The 7,879-nt window shown below is 43.5% G+C and overlaps 1 pseudogene; it reads left to right on the top strand.

The window, feature by feature from the left end:
• LOC119357434 overlaps nt 1–7,879 on the top strand; it is a 39,714-nt pseudogene that overhangs the window by 856 nt on the left and 30,979 nt on the right.

Genomic DNA, 7,879 nt, shown 5'->3' with positions numbered 1-7,879 from the left:
CGGCGCTACAGGAAGTGATCCACCGAGCCGTCATCGATGTGAATGAGGAAGGCACCAAGGCCGCGGCTGCCACCGTGATGATAATAGGGGTGTTTGGTTCAAGGGCGAAGTTGGGTTAGCTGGTGCTACCTCTTGAGCACTGCGTTGGTTTTCCCCGAAGAGGGAGGGATGATGCAGCAAAGTAGCGTAAGTATTTCCCTCAGTTTTTTAGAACCAAGGTATCAATCCAGTAGGAGGCTACGCGCGAGTCCATCGTACCTGCACAAAACAAATAAATCCTCGCAACCAACGCAAATAGGGGTTGTCAATCCCTATAGGGCCACTTACGAGAGTGAGATCTGATAGATATGATAAGATAATATTTTTGGTATTTTTATGATAAAGATGCAAAGTAAAATAAAGGCAAAGTAAATAGCAAAGGAAATAACTAAGTAGTAGGCGATTAATATGATAGAGATAGACCCGGGGGCATATGTTTCACTAGTGGCTTCTCTCAAGAGCATAAGTATTCTATGGTGGGTGAACAAATTACTGTTGAGCAATTGACAGAATTGAGCATAGTTATGAGAATATCTAGGTATGATCATGTATATAGGCATCACGTCCGAGACAAGTAGACCGACTCCTGCCTGCATCTACTACTATTACTCCACTCATCGATCGCTATCCAGCATGCATTTAGAGTATTAAGTTAGAAACAGAGTAACGCCTTAAGCAAGATGACATGATGTAGAGGGATAGACTCATGCAATATGAAGAAAACCCCATCTTGTTATCCTCGATGGCAACAATACAATACGTGCCTTGCTGCCCTTACTGTCACCGGGAAAGGACACCGCAAGATTGAACCCAAAGCTAAGCACTTCTCCCATTGCAAGAAAGATCAATCTAGTAGGCCAAACCAAACTGATAATTCGAAAAGACTTGCAAAGATAACCAATCATACATAAAAGAATTCAGAGAAGATTCAAATATTGTTCATAGATAAACTTGATCATAAACCCACAATTCATCGGTCTCAACAAACACACTGCAAAAAGAAGATTACATCGAATGGTTCTCTACAAGAGAGGAGGAGAACATTGTATTGAGATCCAAAAAAAGAGAAGAAGCCATCAAGCTACTAACTATGGACCCGTAGGTCTGAAGTAAACTACTCACACTTCATCGGAGGGGCTATGGTGTTGATGTAGAAGCCCTCCGTGATCGATGCCCCCTCCGGCGGAGCTCCAGAACAGGCCCCAAGATGGGATCTCGTAGATACAGGAAGTTGCGGCGGTGGAATTAGGGTTTTGGCTCCGTATCTGATCGTTTAGGGGTACGTAGGTATATATAGGAGGAAGGAGTATGTCGGTGGAGCAACAGGGGGCCCACGAGGGTGGAGGGCGCGCCCCCTACCTCGTGGCCTCCTCTCTTGTGCCTTGACGTAGGGTCCAAGTCTCCCGGGTCTTGTTCGTTGAGAAAATCACGTTCCCGAAGGTTTCATTCCGTTTGGACTCCGTTTGATATTCCTTTTCTTCAAAACCCTAAAAAAGGCAAAAAAAACAACAATTCTGGGCTGGGCCTCCGGTTAATAGGTTAGTCCCAAAAATAATATAAAAGTGGATAATAAAGCCCAATAATGTTCAAAACAGTAGATAATATAGCATGGAACAATCAAAAATTATAGATACATTGGAGACGTATCAGCTGGTGATATCCCCAGCCACCTGGTTAGGGATAACCACATTTGATTGTTTGGCTGAATGGGGTTGGTTGTGTTGGATAGCCAATTTTTGGTGTTTGGCCGGAAGGATGAGAAGTGGATAGATTCTTGCAATGACACACATTGTTCAATCGGTTCATTACAATTGTCCTGCCCACTTCTTCGAACTGAAGACTATGCTGAAATTCTCGGTGGATCTAGAATCAGTATTAATATTTGCAGAGGCTGCAATAGTGTAGGCTTATAGTTATCTCAGTGCTATCAAAAAGACATAAAAGGGGGACACCAGCATCAAACACACGCACACATCAGACCGGGACTGTCTTGCTGATTCTATTCGTTGGCTCGGTGCTCCTCCGTGCTAGCTGCAGATAAATGGGAAGATGCTTCAGATCTGGTACACGGAGGGATCGAGCTACACTGTCCATGAAAGTTTGCAGAGAAATGAAAGAGGGAAAAGAGGAGGCCAGAGAGCCGCCGGCACTGTCGTAACCCGCCGCTGGCGCCTTCTTTCCCCGGCTCCATGGCGCCCCGTTCCCCGAGCGCTGCCGCTCCGACCTGGAATCGCCGCCGTTGCCTTCCACTGTCGTGGGGAGAGGTCAGAATAGAGACAGGTATATTTCCATGTGGGGAGGTGAAATAGGAAAATGCTTCGGCGTGGGCGGGGTGGCTGCCCTCGTCTGCCAGTTTCTCGTGGCTATCGGCAGCCAAGTTTTCGGTCGAATATTCCCTAAATCGGGTTATCCGAGCCATCACATCCTTCCTTCCAAACGCATGGCATCCCCAAAAAATCTGGCTATTCCTATCCCATCGAGGGATAGCCTCAGAACCAAATGCCACCATAGCACGACTAGTGCCCTACCTCCGCCATCGCGGCGTGTGGCCTTTGTTGCTGACCATCCTTTTGCCTTCTTTGTCACCGAGGTGTCAGGTGGTGTGATCCTATTCGAGGGGCACATTGTTGACCCCACAATCAATTGAGGGGGAGGGAGGACCGAATATGCATGCTTGAGTTTATGTGTGGATTTTTTTTCTTTGAAAATGCCAAAGACTATATAATAGTAACATGAACCCTTAGAATAACAACTTTACAGAAATCCCTCAAAAAAACAACTTTACAGAAATATACAAATACAACTAAATTATTGGGGTCTCGAAATATTCTTCCTCCTGCATCCATAGACAGTGCGCTGCTACGCAATACTCCTTGTCTTATCTGGTTCTCCTTCTTAGTGTAGTAAGCTTGTTTAAACCCAATAGCTTGTAAAAGCTCCCAATAGCTTGTCACATCTGGTTCTCCTTCTTAGTGTAGTAAGCTTGTTTAAACCCAATAGCTTGTAAAAGCTACGCCTGGAATCGCGGCTCCGAATCGCACCTCGCCCGGCTAGACGGAGTCAGGAACACAACTCTCACACGTTCCCGATTGAGACCGGAACTGGCCAACCTTTGTTGGTCGGAACTAGAGCCGGAGAAATACATACGCCCCGTCCATTCCGTAGAACAAAGCCACTGAGACAAATCTGCAAAAGAAAAAAAAAAGCAATCTGGAGAACCAGATCTGGGACGCATGCTTCCAAACGTGTAAAAAGGCACCATCATGAGAAGGAGGAGACATGAAGGACTTATTCCATGCCAACGTCATCTCCATCCCCTCACTACTGACAATTGGGGACAAAAAATACAACTAAAAACCTTACCCTATGATCACCAGTTCGAAACAACAATATCCCCACTCCGTCCAGTCGCCAAAGCGGCCAAGGGAGGGAGAGGGCGCCCGTCGGCGATGGTGATCTAGCTTCCATGCTCCAACATGGGACATGTCGACTTGTGGGCCGGTCCTGGATAGGGCTCTTATCCGGCGAAGTGATAGTCGGCGGTGGTGTGCTCCGCCATCGGTATTCATACTTGTAGTGACCATTCCATCTTGCGGTGGCAGATTCACTGTGGATTGTGCTGGCCACCGAAAGGTCTTCGTGAGCGTTCCTCTTGCTAGATCCGGTGGTTGACTTCGGATGCAAACTATGAACGACGGCTTGACGTGGTGGGATGGTTGTACAACGGTGTGGTTGCACATCGCATGTAGCTGCTAGGATTGCGGAATAGTTGTGGCAACAACACATAAGTGACATCGATAGTGGTGCAGTGGTGCTACTCGAGCACCTGGTCTCGAGCTCTGGGGAGATAGCATAGGTCTGGCTCGAGTTAGCTATACCTGGCAATCGCGATATTTCTACGCCGTTACCTTGTTGAACGCATTACTCGCTATTTTTCAGAGTGAAAACCTAGATTATGGCCCTGGGTGGTTGTATTAGGTGATAGCGGCGCTTGAGCATCGCTCCCGTCATAACGCTACACAACTGAGGTTTTTTAGTTAGCTACCCACTTGTGTCACGTATAACAAATTTTCGCCATCGAAAATGGCCTGCTGACGGTTTTCGTCGTCACCCCCGCCGTCATCGAAGCACCGTCACACACACAAAAAAATCTTGACGGTACCACTTTTTCTCTCACCTAAGATCGTGTCTTAGGTGGCGAACCTATTTTTTCATGAATCACCATTTTCGGTGATGGTCGATATTATCTCCTATGATAGGCAAATTTGTCACCTAAGATCATTTTTTGTGACGATAATCCATCAACATTAATCGGTTCATCGATTTGACCGGTCAAAGATTCTCACAATGGGCTTAGCAGATGCCGACGTGATTGCTTCCATGTGGGTAAGGATGTGGTTTTATCATCAATGGTGGCCATCAATAGTAACTAGGGCGTCAGGTTTGACCGGTCAACAATGCTGACATATGGGCTTAGTCGATGCTAGCATTGTTGTTTACATGTGGGTCCAGACATGGGTGACATGGCTCCTTGCATGTGGGTACATATGTTGGTGACGGCATGCCTAACTGTCACAGTTTATCGCCGAAGATACAATCATAAAGTTCACGAGAGTGTTCGCTGAAACTGCGGCGAGGGTTTATGGAGAGCAGTATCTGCGCACCTAATGTCAAGGACACGACAAAGCTTCAAACGATGCATGGAGCAAAAGACTGGTTTGGGATGCTAGGGAGTGTTGACTGTATGGCTGGAGGTGAAAGAATTGCTCTGCAACTTCACACGACCAGTTCACCAGGCATTGCAAGGATCTAACAATAATTTTGGAAGTTGTTGCCTTTGAAGATTTTTGGATCTAGCACTGCTAGTTTGGGTTGTCTAGGTCTCACAATGGCATCAATATCTTGCAGAGATCTCATCTATTCGCAAATGTTAGTTTGTGGTACTTCTCCACCTTGCAACTTTACGATGAATGGTCATAAGTATGGCCAAATCTACTATCTAGCCGATGACATCTATCAATCTTGGTCAACATCTGTGAATTCAATTTCACTTTACCTACATGTAAGTCGCCTGAAAAAATGAATTTGGGTCAGTCAATTTTTGAGCCACTGATTTCTGCTTCAGGATTTGTGCTATTTGTTTTTTTTCTGTTGTGTGTTGTCTTGTTTTGAGCTAATATTTTCAACTCACCACTGTTTTGGGTCAGTCGAATGCCAATTGGGCTAAAGCCCACTTCTTGTTTTTATAGGCCCATGGTGCTCGTCTTTTCTTCTGTTTGCATGCCTTTTTTTTCTTTATCTTAGCCGGTTACTATGGGTATTTTTAGGATGTTGGGTGAGCGCAAAATGTATAGATGCGAATACCATATAATGTAGTATAAATTACATTAGAGTGTAAAAATTACACCATTATACGTTTATTTCTTACATATTAAATATGTGCAAAGTTGTGTGCAAGTTTATAAGCTCATTTTTTTATTTTTCTTTATTCTTAAATGAAAAACTTCATTTTTTATTATGTTACAGTTTCGTTTCATTTCCTTTCTTCTTTGAGGTTGATACTAATGTCACTATATCATTCCTATTTAAGAAACATCTTTTTTTTCTTCAAGTACCACCCTTATATGCTCATTCTTGCATATTATAGAAAGGCATAATTTTCATGTAAATTTTGTGCAAATTTTTTCACTGTTTGCTTCTTTCATATTTTGTGTTGTTAAATAGTAATACAAAATTCATTTAAATTTATTTTTGAAAATTCCACTATTATATACTTATTCTTGCATATTATAAAAACGCTCAATTTCTATGTAAATTGTGTGTATATTTTGATATTTTTTTCTTGTGAAAGGGTAATATCGATACCACAAATTCATTCTTCCACTAGTAGAAAAAGGGTCAAGCGTGAAGCACATTAGTGCCGGTTTGAATTAGAGCCGGCACTAATGTGCACATTAGTGCCGGTTCGTGGCGGCGATCAATAGTATCGGTTCGTGGCTAACCTTTAGTACCGGTTCATGCCACGAACCGGTACTAAAGAGGCTGTATCAGCCTGCGGTCAGGCTATGGCCCCACCATCACCATTTAGTGCCGGTTCGTACCACGGACCGGTACTAATGAGGTTACGGCAAGCTGTTTTTAGTCCCACCTCGCCAAGAGAGAGGCAGTATGAGCGGTTTATAAGCCGTGAGTGCACAGACAATGACGAAGAGTTGCAATGCTCACCTACATGTTGATTAGCTTCAAGCCTTGCAGAATAGCATAGATTGCACTGAGCTATGTGCAGTGCAGTCTACACTATTCCAAAAGGCTTGAAGCAAATTAACCAGCATTGCACCTCTTTTTTATTTTAATAACTTATTTAAACTCCGGACTTCTTTTGTGTTCAGTATGCAGCATTTAAAGCGACGTCATCAATTTCCAACATGTTCTGACATCATTTGTTGTTTTTCGGTCATTTACCTAATTGTTTAGAGAGCTAAATGACCGTGAAATTGAAAATCACTACAAAATGAATCTTGAAAATGTTGAAACTTGGCATGGTATCATCATATCACCCGCATAGCATGCGCGAAAGAGTAGAGAGGGTCACGGCAAAAACTGGACGCACTTCATGTACAAACTGGACATACTCTTTCCGAGTATCAGGGTTTCGGACGAGAACTCATCTGTTACATGGCCACTTCAATGTTTTTTAAACTTATTTGAACTCCGGACTTCTTTTGTGTTTAGTATGCAGCATTTAAAGCGACGTCATCAATTTCCAACATGTTCTGACATCATTTGTTGTTTTCGGTCATTTACCTAATTGTTTAGAGAGCTAAATGACCGTGAAATTGAAAATCAATACAAAATGAATCCTGAAAATGTTGAAACTTGGCATGGTATCATCATATCACCCGCATAGCATGCGCGAAAGAGTAGAGAGGGTCACGGCAAAAACTGGACGCACTTCGTGTACAAATTGGACAAACTCTTTCCGAGTATCAGGGTTTCGGAGTCCGGAGTGAGTACTAATGTGCATCCCACCAATCAGGAAGAATCACACGGATCGTGTGTTTCTTTCTAGCTCTTGCGAGTCGTTGGATCAAGGGTGTGTTTCTTCCTAGCTCATGTGAGTCGTTGGATCGAAACTACCATAATCACTTTGTGAGCCAGACGACCCTATATATAGCCCACCTCTCGCCTTCCCTGCATAAGTCTTTCAGTTCATCGACTACATACATCTACCAGTTCATCGACTGCATACATCTACCAGTTCATCGACTGAATACAAATCATTCGGATTCGCCATCATACGTCCAACCGTGCATTTGATATGCATATATATATGCATCACGAGCCACGGTTGGGCTGTATGATGGCGATACCGATTGGTTTGTTATAGATCCGACATAAAAGGTTTGATACAACTTCTTTTTTGTGACATAAGAGCTATCTCTCCTCCTATCTATTTTAGTCACACAACTACCTATTTGTGCCAAATTTTCACTTTTGCTGTTGCTCTTGCATCATAAGCATCCATGTTAGCTGGACTTACAAGTAATGCGATTTAACCAAACTATCTTGTGATCTTCGCCAAGAGAGAGGCAGTATGAGCGGTTTATAAGCCGTGAGTGTACAGACAATGACGAAGAGTTGCAATGCTCATCTACATGTTGATTAGCTTCAAACCTTGCGGAATAGCATAGATTGCACTGAGCTATGTGCAGTGCAGTCTACACTATTCCGAAAGGCTTGAAGCAAATTAACCAGCATTGCACCTTTTTTTTATTTTTAATAACTTATTTAAACTCCGGATTTCTTTTGTGTTTAGTATGCAGCATTTAAAGCGACGTCA

The sequence above is a fragment of the Triticum dicoccoides genome, chromosome 2A (genome assembly GCF_002162155.2).
Source record: "Triticum dicoccoides isolate Atlit2015 ecotype Zavitan chromosome 2A, WEW_v2.0, whole genome shotgun sequence".
NCBI classification, from domain to species: Eukaryota; Viridiplantae; Streptophyta; class Magnoliopsida; order Poales; family Poaceae; genus Triticum; species Triticum dicoccoides.
Note: the sequence above shows the minus strand (reverse complement) of the source record. Positions and strands in the feature narration are given on the sequence as shown.